Source organism: Podarcis bocagei, assembly GCF_964188305.1.
Source record: "Podarcis bocagei genome assembly, chromosome: Z".
NCBI classification, from domain to species: domain Eukaryota; kingdom Metazoa; phylum Chordata; class Lepidosauria; order Squamata; family Lacertidae; genus Podarcis; species Podarcis bocagei.
In genome coordinates, this window is record NC_138140.1 from 20,798,654 (window position 1) to 20,815,794 (window position 17,141).

Sequence of the window (17,141 nt, forward strand, 5' to 3'; positions counted from 1 at the left end):
TTCTGCCCCACTGTTCCAAAGAAGCACCAGCTATCCCTGCAAATATCGTATGCTCAGGTTGTATATATGAAATCTGCTCAATTCACTATATTATAGTTGCAATACCCTGCAGCACCCCCTAGGCTTGGTGCTCAGTGTGGCAGAACCAGTCGCGTTGTCCTGTTCTGGTTCGACAGAAGCGGCTTAGTCATGCTGGCCACATGACCTGGAAGCTGTACACCTGCTCCCTCAGCCAGTATAGCGAGATGAGCGCCACAACCCCAGAGTTGGCCACAACTGGACCTAATGGTCAGGGGTCCCTTTATCTTTTTAAGGAGAGCATGTGGACCCATCCTCAGAAGAGGTGGGGAAATTGACCTTCTGTGGGTGCTGGAGAGAATGGAACGTGAAATAAGATCTAGTCATTTGCAAAGCTATAATTTCAAAGCAAGCTGCTCTTGTAAATGATCATCCATTTCTCTCCCACTCAGAAGTCTTCAGTGTCATCTATCGCATAAGGAAGGAGGGACAACGCCAGATCAGGAAAATTATCTGTAGGCAGGAACGGATGTTTTAGCGCCAGCAAAGAGCTCCATCAGTCTTTACATTCTCAAGCTCAGTAAATTCTAGAAAGAGGAGAAATGATAAGAGCATCAGAAATGGTAGAGTTGGTAGAGTCCACCCAACTTCTGCTTGAAACCTCCAAGAAAGGAGAGTCCACCACATTCTGAAATGATTTGCAGAGCAATGCCCTCAGATTTTTTAAAAAATCGTATGTGCGTGTGTAACCACAATTTATGTAGGTAATATTGGAGGATGTTCAAAAGAGGTCAGGTGCCATTCTTCTACTGTTGGCAATTGTTGTTGTTTCCACAACGACAGAAGTTATTGGAATATGCAGAAATAGCTAAATTAAAATTTGACAACAGGGCGATGAAACATTTCAGAAAGAATGGGAAAAATTTATGGCGTATATAGGAAAAATAAGGTGAAATAGCGAAACCAGTAGAAATGAAAAAAAACCTCATAATGTGAAATACAAAGAAAATTATCAGATAAGAAAAATAATAAGAAGCAAAATGTATAATGTGAGTAAAGTAAATAATAGTGGTTGTAAATGAATACAGACAGACAACAAGAATTGTATATATAGAAGGATTTATTTGTTTTTGGACATATCATGGGCAAATATGGAAGAAGAAAAGCAATAGATAAAATGGATGATGACAATGCGGAAAAATTTAGATATGATATTAAAATACCAGAAGGAGGGAAGGAAGGAAGTCAGCTCTTAGGAGCAAGTATAAATGTAAAATGTAAAACAATATTTATATGTGGAGTATGTAACTGAAAAACCAATAAAAATCATTATTAAAAAAAAGAGGTCAGATGGCCACCTGTAGTAGTAGTAGTAGTAGTAGTAGTAGTAGTAGTAGTAGGATTAACATCATCATCATCAACAACAACAAATTTCTTATACCCCGCCCATCTGACTGAGTTGCCCTAGCCACTATGGGCAACTGTCAGGGATTCATTAACTGCATTGCAAGAAGGTTGAGCTAAAGAATCCTTGAGGTCTGTTCTAGCCAGGGGCCAGTGCCTCCCATTTTGCTTCACCATCCGTCCTTATGTGTGATATGGTGGCAACCATGAAGCTTCAGTAGCAGTGCTGGCTGCAGGCAGGATCTCATGTTGCAATAACTCATGCATTCCCCCAGTGCTGCTGCTCTGCTAGCGGGGGGGGGGGGGCAGGGCCTGGAGGGGGGCACCACCTCAGGCTCCTGCTACTCAGTGTGGCTGCCTCATTTCGCTTCATGGGTTGGATGACCCTGTTTCTAGCTCTATAGTTCTATAATTCTATTATGCCACAAAGGTTTTCCAACAGAGGTCGGGTGATAACCTGTCAAGCATTCTTTAGTTCAGACTGTCCCGGATTCACAAAAGTAGTCCCAGTTTCTGAATTTGATCCCAGGATGTCCTGCTTTTCCTTAGGATGTCCCTATTTTCACTGGAGAAATGTTGGAAGGTATGGAGTTAGGCAACCCCGCTCCTCTGGTTTGCCAGAAGCGGCTTAGTAATGCTGGCCACATGACCTGGAAGCTGTACGCCGGCTCCCTCGGCCAATAAAGCAAGATGAGTGCCACAACCCCAGAGTCGGTCACGACTGGACCTAATAGTCAGGGGTCCCCTTTAAGTCAAGGAAATAAGTAACTATACAACCTTTAGAAGACATCTGAAGGCAGCCCCGTATAGGGAAGTTTTTTATGCTTAATTTTTTTATGCTTTTATATAAACAGGAAGCCACCCAGAGTGGCTAGGGCAACCCAGTCAGGTGGGCTGAGTATAAATAATAAAAATGATGATACCAACCTGTCCATATCATTCTTCAATTGGGGTGCCCAGAACTGGACACGGGACTCCAGGTGGGGTCTGACCCTGGCAAAATAAAGTGGTGCTATGACTTCCCTAGATTTGGACTCTTTAAATGGACTTCTATTGATGCAGCCTAGAACTGCATGAACCTTTTTTTTTGCTGCTGCCTCACCCTGTTGACTCATGTTAAGCTGTGGTCTACTAAGACCCCTAGATCCTTATCTCATGTACTACTGGCAAGCCACGTGTCCCCCATCCTATATTTGAGCACTTATTCCATGTGAATCCTCCTTTGTCCCCAGTCAGTGTGGATCTCCTTTGAGATAAGCGCAGAAGGGCTTGATGGTACATTTGCTTCTAGTTATTTGGACATACCAGCCTTTCAAAGCCCTGGGCAATGTGTAATACTTCAGACAATTACATTTTATTTAATAAAGAGCAGTGGACAAGATAAGCGAACAACCCTCTTCTTCGAAGCCTTTAACAACTTGGGAAATTTCCAATATATATTCAAATAGCTCCAGCCACCCGTTCTGCACTCAAGACATCCTTATCACTTCCAGCTGTCAGTGGGGATATAGGTGGCAGGCAATGCGAGGATGGGGCTCTGGGACAGACGACTCCTTTGATCTTCATGGCACCAAATATTAGTGGTGGGAATGGGCTACATGACATGAACTTGTTTCCAAGAAAAATGAATACTGAGTAGCATCAGCAGAAAATCATTTCTCCTGCAAGACTTATCACTCTAGGCCACAAATCCACAACTGACCAAGCACATCTCAGATTTTGAAGGTGAAAGGGACTCCTGGGTCAGCTTCTTATGTATATTGTAGTTCCCAAACTTTTTTTGGTTCCATCAGCTAGTGGTGATTTAGTGGTTAGACTGTTGGCCTAGGACCTGGGAGAGATTAGGATTCAGATCCACAGCCAGCAAGAAAGCTCACTGGGTGACCTTGGGCCAGTCACTCACTCTCAGCTTAACCTACCTCACAGGGTTGTTGTGAAGGTAAAACCAGAAAGAAGAACCATGACCACCAACTTGAGCATCTGGGAGGAAAAGGTGGGATATACTGTATTTTTTGCTCTATAAGATGCACCAGACCATAAGACACACCTAGTTTTTGGAGGAGGAAAAAAAGAAAAAAAATATTCTGAATCCCAAAAGCCAGAACAGCAAGAGGGGTCTCTGCTTTTGCTGCACAGCGATCCCTCTTGCTGTTCTGGCTTCTGGGATAGCTGCGCAGCCTGCATTTGCTCCATAAGATGCACACACATTTCCCCTTACTTTTTAGGAGGGGAAAAGTGAGTCTTATAGAGCGAAAAATACGGTAAATGTAATAAAGAAATAAAGAAACAACAAACAAGCAAACCCTACCCTACCCTATACAAAGTAATAGTCAGTGGTTTGCACTGTAATATAATACAATAAAATTCAAAAGAGCAGCCATTGGTTGCACATTTATTCACAAAACTATTGAGTTTAATTCAACCTAATTGATTAACTTGATCTGGTGATAGCAGCTTCCAAAAGTCTGGGAGACATTTACACCTCCAACACCCTGTTGCCTTTTTGTCCCCCTCCAATAATCCTATTACCACCCCCCAGTGTGGTACTATCCACTTTGGGCACCACTGGAAGGAGTGCAGAGGAAGGTGAGCAAGATGAACAAGAGTCTGGAAACCAAGTCTTGGGTGGAACGGTTGAGGGAGCTAAGATGTTTAGAGAAGAGAAGACTGAAAGGTGTTATGAGAGCCATCTCCAAATACCTGAAGGGCTGCCAGGTGGAAGATGGAGCCAGCTTGTTTTCTGCTGCTACAGAGGGCAGGACCTGAACCAATGGATTCAAAATGATAAGAAAGGAGATTCTGACTCAACATCAGGAAGAATGTTGGAAAATTCAGGACAGTCAAAGGAAATTCCTTCTTCACACAGCACAGAATTAAACTATGGAACTCCCTGATTTGGCATAGTGGGATCATCATTTAATCAAATCCAGCAGGATTGCCTGGATTGATGTTTAAAGGGGTGGGGGGTGGGAAAAGGCACCAAAACTGCAGATGGAAGAAAGAATCCACAATGAACAGGAAGCAAACAATGTACAAGAAAAGTAAGCGAGGTGTGAGAAGAGTAGTTTCATGGGGTGTATATTGTGGGCAAAAAATGAAGTACAGTCTGGTTGGTTTGTTCTTTAAATTAGGTGGCTAATCTTTATAACAACCTGTTGCCTTTATATCCCATAGTAAACTATGTTTCTTTAAGGGTAGTAGCAGCACTGATGAATAGCAATCTTGTTTCAGCTTCCAGATATTTCTTTGTGTGGCTGAGTTTTTTAAAGTGTAAATTACTGGTGACATGTCATTTCTATAAGATTTGTTTCAAATCATGTACTTTAATTGATTTTGTAAACCAATTTCAGTGAAGGGTGCATGTGGTACAGAAATGTCTCACATGCACAAACACTGACAGTGTATATATGTGTGTGCTTACCTAGAGTATATGTGCACATGCACACTCATCCAATGTGTACATATATAATGTGTATGTATATATGCATATTTACACACATCCTATATCTTTATTTACACACATCCTATATCTTTCTCACACCAAAAGTTTTTCTCCCAAGCTAGTAAGAACGTGGTGCATTGGTCTTCCCGCTATGAAATAATGAATTCTCTCTTTAAAGGAGTGAATTAAACCATAAATACATAGAAGTGTGTGTGTGTGTGTGGGGAAACTATGGAACTCCCTCTCACAGGAGAAATTGATGGTCGCCAACTTGGATGGCTTCAAATGAGGATTCTCCAAATTCATGGAGGAAATGGCTATCAATGGCTACTAGCCACAATGGATGTACTCTGCCTCCACAATTGGAGGCAGTAATGCTTCCAAACCAGTTGCGTGGTATCTTGTGTTTGAGTTTCCCATAAGCATCTTTTTGGCCCCTGTGAGAACAGGATGCTGAACTAGATGGTCCATGGGCTTGATCCGGGAGGCTCATCTTATTTTCTCACATTCTTATGTTACAACTCTACAATTCTATCATTCTATAAATGGGTCCCTCTGAAGGGTCTGGGTGAGCTTTGGGTCCTCAATCTTTCCTGACAGTGGCTTCTCCTCCCCCCATCCTCTGCTGCTCATAAGAAGAGCCTGCTGGATTAGACCAATGGCCCATCTAGTACCATCCTGTTCTTACAGTGGCCAACCAGATATCTCAATGGGACTCCCATAAGCAGGAGTCTAGTGCAAGTATACCCTCCCCTTCCATGGTTTCCAGCATTCAGAAGCATTGCAGAGCATAGTACTTGTGGCTAGTAGTAAAATCTTCTTTTAAAGCCATCCAGATTGGTGGCCACCACCGCCTCCTGTGGGAGTGAGTTCCACAGTTTAACTATGCATTGCATCAAAGAGAACTAAATCTGAAGTACTCTAAATCTATATCTGAGAAGAGCTGAGCAGGGGGCTAAACTGTGCGAGAACATGATACATCTCTAATTTGAAGAAATGACCCCCACCCAACCAGAGAAATCTAGCTTGGCACATCTGTCCTGTCATGTAAATACTGGAGGCTTTGATCTGAATACCAGTCGCAAAGTCTGCTCCTGCCACTTAGCCGGTCATACAACACAGGCAATTAGCTAACAGCATCTCAGTAAATATTTCATACTTTATAGCAAAAAGCTGTTTAATTTTTCATTCTTTTAAACCAGCTTATGAATGTTTTATGGTAAGGATCTCTCCCTTTAATTTTTTTTGGGGGGCGAGCTGAATGGACATTGGCATGAAAAGATCCCTACTAAACAGGGGTGCCAACTTGAATATTGAGGGGGGAGGTAAGCTCCGCTGTGCATAATCAAACACAAGATGCTGTTCACATACACCTTTTGAACAGCAATGCCCATCAACTTTTTTTTGGGGGGGGCAGCTCCCTCAACTATTTTAGGGGGGACCCAAAGGGACCTTGGTCCCTAAAAGTTTGCTTCTATGCTAGTAAATCAGATCTAGGTATCTGTCCAAATGACTGTCCTCTATGTGTGCTTGCTGCAACTTTCTCTGTTGGATAATAGGCAGGTGTGTTTAGCAGATCTGCCAGACAGGTGGGGTGCATGTTGCTGTGTGCTGCCTGCTAAGATCTCATAGAATCAAAGGACTGTAGAGTTGGAAGGGGTCCCCAAGAGTTATCTAGTCAAACCCCTGCAATGCAACAGCTTTGCAACAGCTGCTGCTTCCTGCACACCCTCCTTTTACTTCCAGGCTTATTTTATTTCTGTAACTGGTCAAAACATTTTCATGAATCACAGCTCAATAACCCCTGACATTCAACTACTGGTTAAAAAACTTCTAAGGAAGGAAAGCCCCCTATTTTTAAAAAAAACCTCCAGTGAGTCAACTTTCTGACAGCAAGAGTTATCCAAGAGTCAGAGGGCGTACCGAGGGTTCCTTACACCCTTGGCCAGGAGCTGTATTGGCAACCGCCTCCCCACACAAAAAAACTTGCTGTGACAGTGACAGTGTAGTGCCACACACACATGTATGTCATACACAGAAGAAATGAAAAGCAATGCAAAGAAAGAGGCCCCGCTTTACTGCTAGAGCCGTTTCACTTTTGAGAAGCAATATTGCTATTAGAAACCCCTTAAACAATCAGCCAGCACAGGAATCAGCAGCCGAAGCCCCACAAGTAAAACTTGCAAACCACAACAGGTTTCACACTGAGAGACTGTTTGAAACACCCCAGAAAATACCATCCGTTGTCACCTGCAAAGTTAGTGATTTAAGGGGTACAAATCAGCCAGATCCTCCTTCCTGCTCTCCCCACCCCCACAAAAGGGAAGCAATACTGTACCATTTAACCACAGAAGGACTGAGCTTGCTGCGTGAAAGGGCTTTGCGGGATCCAACCACAATGGAAAGTATCTGGTTCTCTCTTCAGCACATCAAAAGCTTTCCTGGGGAGCAGGACTGAAAGAGAAGACCAGAAGCTGAACAGCTAATAAGAGCTTCTTTTTGCTTTTGTGGTCAGTCAGGAGCAGCAGTGGGGAAGAGCCAGGATGCTGCCCTCTTGGCTATCCCTCCAGCAGCCTGCGTCCCTCACCGCCAGTTACCTATGGGTGGCTACAGAACATGCCACCCAGGAGTTGGCAGCCCAGTGCCCCCTGGGGCTGCACGCTTGGTAGGGGCCAACCTCACCAACCCTCCAGGTACACCTCTGCCAAGAGTGGAATAGATTCCCTCAGAAGGTGGTGGGCTCTGCTGCACTGCAAGGGGTTGGCTTACATAATTCTCGGGTCCCTTCCAACTCTATGATTTGGCAATTCTGTGATTCTCCCTCACCCAATATAATTACAAAATAATTGATTAGAAAACAGACCCATGGCTGGCATGTTGGGTCAAACCAAAATTCAGCTTTTGCTTCTGTCCTGAAATTCATTACCAAGGGATTCAATTTTTTAAAAAGCAGTTGAGATTTATTGATGCCTTTTTTTTCTTTTTCCAAAACAGGAACAGAGAGCATATCTAACCCCCTCCCCTCCCCCTGTCCCACTTACAACCATACCAAATACAGCATATCTACATATCTGTAGATGGGATGCGGGTGGCGCTGTGGGTTAAACCACAGAGCCTAGGACTTGCCAATCAGAAGGTTGGTGGTTCGAATCCCCACGACAGGGTGAGCTCCCATTGCTCAGTCCCAGCTCCTGCCCACCTAGCAGTTCAAAAGCACGTCAAAGTGTAAGTAGATAAATAGGTACTGCTCCGGCAGGAAGGTAAACGGCATTTCCATGTGCTGCTCTGGTTCGCCAGAAGCGGCTTTGTCATGCTGGCCACATGCTGGACCCGGAAGCTGTCTGAGGACAAACCAGCTCCCTCGGCCTATAGAGTGAGATGAGCGCACAACCCCAGAGTCGGTCATGATTGGACCAAATGGTCAGGGGTACCTTTACCTTTACCTATCTGTACCATATGACTTCCCTTCCAACCTTTTCCTGGTTCCTTTGCTTTTCTACTACTCTGTGTAATCCACATCTCTTTAATCATCCAATTTGTTATCTATTAAGTACTCTATCTGTTTCAGCTCTGCTGGATTTACACGAGACCTGCTTTATTGATGCCTCTTAAGGTAGGACAATTAAGTGTTGACATGCCAAATAGAGGAATTATTTTTTTAAAAAAATCCCAGGTTTCCTTCCTAAGACCTAACTAACTTCCTACATTGACTGAGAGTTGAGATCATAACCAACTTCAAATCAGATATTTGAAGGGCCATCAGGTGGAAGATGGAGCAAGCTTGCTTTCTGATGCTCCAGAGAAGAGGACCAGAACTGATGGATTCAAATTGGAAGAAATGAGATTCCAACTAAACATTAGGAAGAACTTCCTGATGGTAAGAGCTATTCAACAGTGGAACAGGCTCCTTTGGAAGATGGGAGGGTTTCCTTCAATGGAGGTTTTGAAAGAGAGGTTGAGTGGACATCAGGCAGGGATTTTTTAGCTGTGACTCCTGCATTGCAAATGGGTTGGACTATATTACTCTTGGTGGCCTCTTCCATCTCTACAATTTGCTGATTCCAGCGCCATCCATTACTGAGAATGCTGTGTGTGCGTGCAGACTGAATTAGAAATTAGAATCTAAATACAAACATTCGCAAACAAATCCCCCTTTCATTCCAGAGCTCTATTCACATGATAAGTTAAAAGTGTTCTATTAATGAATTGTATAATAACATCTGAGTGCTGAGGCTGTTGCCTCAGTCTGCCCATTTATTCTCTCCTGGTATCAAATTCCACTGACGTCTCACCCTCCTCCACATGTCCAGCTTCCGAGAGAGTGCTATCTTCATTAGCAGAGAGAAACTGATATCGTCCATTAACTGACCCCCTTCCTCTGCAGTGACCCCCTCTTAACAAATTTGCACGCCCCGGGGGAATGTGACACTCTGTGCCCAGGCCCACATGGAAGTCGTCTATCATGACAAACAGGTGCTGCCTGTGTGTGTGTGTATATGTGTGTGTGTGTGTGTGTGTGTGTGCGTGTGTGTGTGTATTCTTTTTTGGGGGGAGAACCAGGTTCCATATGCAGTATTAGTGGAAGATCGTTTTCTACCTGAAGACTGTGGGAGGAAAAATATATGAATCCCTGTGGACCCATGTGTGTGGGTGAACAACAAAAGAATTTGCTGGGTGCCTGGATTCGAAATGCAGGACTTGTACACAGAGCGTTGTAGTAGCAGAGTATTAAGCTCACAAAAATAAGCAGCACAGTGAATATAGGTTGTCAAATATTTCTTATCCCATTTACCATGCACCTTTCTTTCTACCCCATTTGCAAGGAACAGACCACACACTGCAAAGTAAGTTAGAAATGCTTTACTTACAGATTCATAGGTTTGATAAATGTGTTGTTCCGTGCAGCTGCAAAGAGAAACACAGGCCGAATATTTCTGGTAGAAAGTACTGTATATAATTCCAAACACATGCTGTAAACTCAAGAGCAAGCTTACGCATGTCCTTCATTACATGATGCAGAGAAAGAGGAAGTTGAAAAGATTCACTTCCTTGGGAGCATGACCTGAGTCTGTCTAGCAATAAAACTCTGTGGTCCTTAACCATTCCATGCAGTCATGCACAGTTATGCAATCTCCCACAAAATTGAGAGGGGTGCTAATTTCAGGACTTTAAGAGCCTGAAAGATAATTGAAAGAAGGATGTCATTGAATTATAGATGGCAAGGAAAGACGATGGCTTTGGAGAATAGTTAAGGGGCAAGGGGAGTGAATATTTTGACGGGAGAGATTAAGGGCCCAGGCATGTGTGCTTGTGCTTCCAAAAACTTGGAAGAGGATGGTTCCAGGAAGCAAATATTCACAAGCAGAATCAAAACTAATAAAATTAATTTCAATAGGGATGAATGAAAGGTTCCTGCTTAGGCAGGAATAACTAGATACAGAAATATAGAATTGGGGGGAGGGCATGTGGTTTGACGGAAGTCCATGCAAAAAGGATTGAGGGGTCTTAGGAGCCCACAAGCTTAACATATGTTGACAGTATGATGCAGCAGCAAAAACAGCTAATGCAATTCTAGGCTGCATCAAGAGATGCCAAATGTCTAGATCAAGAGAAGTGACAGTACCACTCTATTCTGCCTTGGTCAGACCCCACCTGGAGTCCTGTGTCCAGTTCTGGGACTAGGGGTTGGAAAACCAAGCCTTGTGAGGAATGGCTGAGGGAGCTGGGCATGTTTAGCCAGGAGAAGATGAGACTGAGACGAGATACGGTAGCTGTCTTCAGATATATAAAGAGCTATCCCATGGAAGATGGAGCAAGCTTGTTTTCTCTTGCTCTGGAGGATAGGACCTGAACTTCAAGTTACAAGAAAGGAGGTTCCAACTAAACATCAGGAAGAACTTTCTGACACTAAGAGCTGTTTGCAGTGGGACAGACTCCCTGGGAAGCTGTTGGAATCTCCTTCCTTGAAGTTTTTTAAAGAGAGGTTGGGTGGCCAGGGAGCCCTTTAGCTCTGATTCCTGCAGTGCAGGAGGCTGTAGCAAATGACCCTTCGTGGTTCGTTCTGACTCTACAGTTATATGATTCTATTGTGATTGTGTTTCTGTGGGACATGTTTGCAATATACAAACTCCCCCTTACACACACACACACACACACACACACACACACTCAAGCAGCTTGAAAAATTAACCTATTAAATACAACTCTGGGGAGTACAAAGATCTGAAGACCTGTTAAAAAAATGAAAAAGGGCCTTTTGTTCAGCTGCCTTCTGCCCTGCTGTTGCATTTGAATAAAATTGTAGCAGGCAAGAAGGGAGACTCAACAAAGGAGGAAAAGGCTTCTCATGAACAATGAAATGAAAGCAGTCTAAAATTCTACAGTATTTTAGCATTCCGGGACTGTCATGTATTCTAGGATTCAACTGGAGATTAAGGGGCTGGCTAGGAAGAATTTCCCACAAGACCTGTGGAGGGAGGGAGGGAATGGGCAAGCATTGGAAGGCCTTGCAGGGCGCAAGTGTCACCCGGGAGTAACATGTGCTGGGCTGGTGGTAGCTGGGGATTCACAAAATACTGCCAGCTCAAAAATTCTGAAACCATTACCATAATCTGAACTTCAAACCTGTTTCAGACAATGTATTGGTAAATTGCTTGGCCTTAATCTGAAGAAACCGGTGTGGCTGGAGAAGGATCTTACAGATGAGCTGAGATTTAAGAAGGCCATGTATAAGAAATGGAAGAAAAGTGAAATCAAGAAGGAAGAGTATACACCAGGAACCAACAGTTGCATGCTGAAGGTCATGCAGGGCCAAGCTCAGAAATAGTTCAGGATTGCAAGAGAGGTTAAAAATAATAATAATAATAATAAAAATAATAAAAATAATAATAAAGGTTTCTTTAATGGGGTGGGAGAGCTGGGGGAAAAATCACATCTAGAAACCAATGTGCCCCTTTGGTTTTAGATAGTACATGGTTCTAAAAAGGCTGGAACACAAATTTTCACAGACCTCTAGCAGCTATGGTGGCTCATTTACGAGAAGTAACGTATTTAGTATTAGCTCTGAAAGTGTATGCTCAATTCTGACCAATTTTAGCCTCCTGGAGCAAAATATACATCGGGATTACCCCCCACCCCTATCATAGAACCACAGAAACATGGAATTGTAGAGCTGGAAGGGACCCAAAGGGCATCTAGTCCCCTCTCCACTGCAGATATGACCATAAAACCTTTATCCGCCCCTGCCCCCACATTTGATTTAACAGCATCAAACATGAAAGAAAAGAAAATGCTCAGAGTGCACTTCACGTTTCAGAGACAGAAACATCCCTCCCACTGTATAGAGGTCTCATGATTCACACTGTCATTAAAGAAAAATATATATAGATAAACTGTCTCATCTGGGCCTGAGTGTTACATATAATCGAGTGCAAGAAGTATCAGCCACAGTAAGAAATGTACTGTGTAAACAATACATGGAAAATGATGTGTGCCTGCCCAAAATGTGTTCCATAATAATAATAATTCTGCAGACAGAATCATAGAATTGAAGAGCTGGAAGAGACCCTGAAGATCATCAAGTCCAGCTCCTTGCAATGCAGGAATATGCAGCTGTCCCATTCAGGGATTGAACCTGCAAACATGGCTTTATCAGCACTATGCAGCAGTGCACAGTGTGCCAGCTGTAAAACACATACACACACACTTATAGAGTGAGAAAGTGCTGAGCTCAGGGCGACAGGGACTCCAGCATCATGTGCCCCTTATCACAGCACCAGGATGACCCCACAACTGGGTCCCTACCCGCTCAACCCACCCTCCACCAGCCCAGGAGGCAGAGCCAGCTCCCCTCGCTTGCCATTGGCCGCTCCCTAGTGCCCCCCCCCGGCAGTGCTCGGATACTGTCCTGGCACCTGCAGGCCTCTCTTCTAAGCACAAGGTTGGAAGGCAGGGGTAGCATCCCTGGGTGGGGAGTGCGAGCCCCGCAACAACCCCCGGAAGGCAAAAGAAGGCCTAGGAGAAGGCAGCCGCAGCAGATTCTGGGGCTGCTGGTTCAACGCCCTGGGCTGGGAGAAGCAGGAAGCTGGGAGGGCCAAGCCCCCGGGGGAAGGGGCCGAGGCAAGCCGGGCAATGAAGCCATGGCGGTGGAGCTGCCCTGCGTCACGGAGCAGCTCAGTCACAGCCGCTGGGCTTTTGCCTCCCGTTCTCAACCCCCTGCCATGGTCTGGAAGAGCAGAGGGGCAGCTGCAGTAGCAGGAGTCACAGCCTGAGGGGGGCGTGCAGCTTAGGACCATTACTGATCAGAAGGAACCCCTGCTTACCAGAGTCTGGCTGCTGTCCAATCACCTGGCGCGCCGGCGACTGGAAAAGTGGGGAGGCGGGGACGTCGAAGCTCAATGATTTGTTGCTGCTTCTGTTTCTGGCAGTCGTTAACTGGGGAGGGGGTGATCCTGGACGTTGGGACTCCTGCTGCCACTAGCGACGCTCCTTTGGTACTTAGCTAGGGCCGCCAAAAAAAAAGGTCTCAAGGACTGCATGCCGCCCGCGGGTCATATGTTGGACCACCCAGATCTAACGGGATTTGCATTCTGAGCTAATAATGTGGCAACTCCTTTTGCAACAAATCCAGGCAAAGGTCGGCCAGATGCCCGTCCAATTCCTGAGGTCTGCTCACTGGCTGCATTACATTCCGGGGCTCCCATGGTTTTAATGTTTCATTTGCATCTCGCTCACATTCTCATCACTGTTCTGGGAAATCTAAAATGCATCTTTAAAAACCGAGTTACAATAATTTTTGCATATTAGATACCATCATTGGCATATTAAAAACAGTTCTGCATGGAAAACAGTTGGAAGGCAATCTCTCTGGGACCATGCTAGAGTGCATTGAGCAGGCAATGGGAGGGAAATGGTGAGACTCCCAATTATGGAAACAACCAGAGTGGGCAATTTTCTGGGTCTTCCCAATGAAAAAGCATCCATCTCAAACCATGCAGCAAATTTTTATAGGATAGGCTGAAGCAATGGAAGTCTAGTGTCCAGATTAAGGGAAGAGATATAAATAAAACAGCAAAACAATAATATTATTTATTGTTTATTTATTTCATAAAATTTACGTACCTCTTGATTGAAAAAACCTCAAAGCAGTTTACAAAACGATAAAACAATAAAATTGAGAAAGATTCACACCCATAATTTAAAATGGACATAAGTTAAAATACTAAAAGAGATTAAAATGTTTATTTTTATTATTTACATTTATAGCTCACCTTTTCCTCCAAGGACCTCAAGGTGACACATGTGGTTCTAAATGCCTCTTGGTAATCCCTTCCAGGGATGCGGGTGGCGCTGTGGGTTAAACCACAGAGCCCTAGGACTTGCCGATCAGAAGGTTGGTGGTTTGAATCCCCGCAACGGGGTGAGCTCCCGTTGCTCAGTCCCTGCTCCGGCCAACGTAGCAGTTCGAAAGCATGTCAAAGTGCAAGTAGATAAATAGGTACCATTCCGGCGGGAAGGTAAACGGTGTTTCCGTGCGCTGCTCTGGTTCGCCAGAAGCGGCTTAGTCATGCTGGCCACATTTCCCGGAAGCTGTACGCTGGCTCCTTTGGCCATAAAGCGAGATAAGCGCCGCAACCCCAGAGTCGGCCACGGCTGGACCTAATGGACAGGGGTCCCTTTACCTAATCCCTTCCAACTCTCCAATTCTATGATTCAATGATGACCATCTTGCAGCAGAGATGGTGTCATCTGCAATGCAAAAAAAAAGTGGGAGTCACCTTGGCATTGCAGAATTGATACTAGCTCCCATCTGGATGTTATGCTGACTCGGCAATTTCATGAAAGGTTTTGTGTTTAAAAAGTGAAACATTCAAGTTTCCCCCGCTAAATATTTAAGGCATACATGAGGCTAAAGCACCTGAAGAATGGTCTGTATCTGGTCCTTGTAAGTGAAGCAGAATTGGGGGCTGGAGAGAAAATGATGAGACCACGCTTATAGAGATATAAGATTATTATTATTATTTTTAAAAAGCCTGCATGGGTGGGGGTTGGACTAGATGACCCTTGGATCCCTTCCAACCCAACTGTTCTATGATTCTATGGAACCTGGAATAACGAATGCAACTTTGTGCTTCAGGACTATAAACTCCGATATACAAAACATTGCCATGGAGCCATCCAGTGTTGCTAGTGTATCTAGTCTCAGTGAAAAACATAGTAATAGGGGCCTCCCCCCCTGTTGATTGACCTCTTAGGAAATGGCATTGATGAGGCCTTCTGAGGCTGGTTGCTATGGTGGTTGTCAATCACCCATGTGGGTGCTTAGTAGTGCCAGAGCCGCAGGTGAAACAAATACCCTTCATTGTCCTTGCTTTGGATCCTTTTCTCATGCAAATGTCCATTATGATCATGAAGAAAGACAAAAGCAGGCTTGCCTCCAAGAACAGAGCACACGGTTTCAGGTTCTGCAGACAGTATCAGCTGGGAAGGGTCCCTAATGAGCACTACAGAGAAAAATTAATGGCACCATCCCTAGAAGAATGCAGGTGCATTCCAGTTTGTGAGACACACATACACACACAATTTTTTCCCCCCAACAAGCAGAAAGACATTCGGTTTTGCTTTTTCTTTCCCCAGTGTTACCTTAGGCTCTCTTGAAGCCTTATAAATATTCAATCCCTGCTTGTAGAAGTACCATTTGGGCAGTCTTCCATTACTGGCCCTCTGTTAAGCATCATAGGATTGTAGAAATGGAAGGGACTCCCCAGGCTCATCTAGTCTAACCCCGTCAGTGAGAGACTATGCACTCAGCATAGGTAGGGAAGAACCAGCCCCATCATAGAGCTTCAGCCTCCAGTCCATCTCAAACCCCAGCAAGAGAAGCAAGACAGGTTCTGCAGAGTGGTGTTGCTGTAGCTTCATGCCATTTACCGTTAAGGTCCTTGGGCAAGCCTCTGTCATTCCCAGGACTGCCATTAGCAATGACAGTGAATAAGAGACAGTTGGAAATCCTAAACTCATGCAGAGTCTGGTTATGGTTCCTGTGTTGTAGGGGGCTGAACTGGATGAGCTTTAGAGGACCTTCCACCCCTACAACTGATGCGGTCCATTGTACAGTGAATAACTCTTTAAACCACATGGATTCTGGTTGGGCTTCTGCCTGTTTTCCTCTGCACTCTTTTGTGGCCAGGAAGAAACTTTGAGCAAGCCTGCTTCTCTTCTTTTCTCCCCGATGCTTTTTAACATCTTTATGCGCCCCCTTGCCCAGATTATCAGGAGCTTTGGGCTGGGCTGTCACCAATATGCTGATGACACTCAGCTCTATCTGCTGATGGATGGCCACACCGACTTGGCCCCGAACACACTGACCAGATGCTTGGAAGCTGTGGCTGGATGGTTTCGTGGGAGCTGATTCAAACTAAATCCTTCGAAGACAGAGGTCCTATGGCTGGGTCGGGATGGCATGGGGATGAAGGACCAACTCCCTTCTCTTGTGGGGGCCCAATTAGTGCCATTGCCTTCCATTAAGAGTTTGGGTATAATCCTTGACGCCTCCCTTTCCATGGAGGCACAAGTTACAGCAACAGCCAAGGCGACATTTTTCCACCTTCGCCACATCAAGCAGTTGGTCCCTTACCTTTCCCGCCCCGCCCCGGCCACAGTGATCCATGCGACAGTCACCTCCAGGCTTGACTACTGTAATTCGCTCTACGCGGGGCTGCCCTTGAAGCTGACCCAGAGACTCCAGAGGGTGCAGAATGCTGCAGCGAGGCACCTCACGGGGTCTCTGCCATGGGAGCATATTCACCCAGTGCTTTTCAAACTGCACTGGCTCCCGGTAGAGTACAGGGTCAGATTTAAGGTGCTGCTTTTGACCTTTAAAGCCCTTCACGGCCTAGGACCCTCGTACCTACTGGACCGCCTCTCCCGGTATGCCCCACGGAGAGCCTCAAGGTCCATAAATGGCAACACCCTAGTGGTACAGGGCCCTAAGGAAGTTAGATTGGCTTCAACCAGAGCCAGGGCCTTTTCAACTCTGGCTCCGGCCTGGTGGAACGCTCTGCCTCATGAGACCAGGGCCCTGCAGGATCTGATTTCTTTCCGCAGGGCCTGTAAGACAGAGTTGTTCCACCTGGCCTTTGGCTTGGAGCCAATTTGATTCCCTCCCTCTCTTTCTTTTTTCCTTTCCTTCTCCTCCTGCGATGAGGCTACATTTTAATATTTTAATGTTTCAATATTTTAATGTTGTATTTTAATTTTGTTTTTAAGTTGTAATCAT

General features: G+C 45.0%; 1 long non-coding RNA gene across 1 annotated transcript; it reads right to left on the reverse strand.

Moving 5' to 3' along the window:
- Positions 1 to 309: 309 nt before the first annotated feature.
- Positions 310 to 14,191, reverse strand: LOC308578510. The gene is made up of 5 exons (XR_014003969.1): positions 14,134 to 14,191; positions 13,186 to 13,364; positions 9,733 to 9,769; positions 7,203 to 7,318; positions 310 to 605 (listed from the first exon to the last, which is right to left on the reverse strand). It is a non-coding gene; the product is annotated as an uncharacterized lncRNA (long non-coding RNA).
- Positions 14,192 to 17,141: the final 2,950 nt, after the last annotated feature.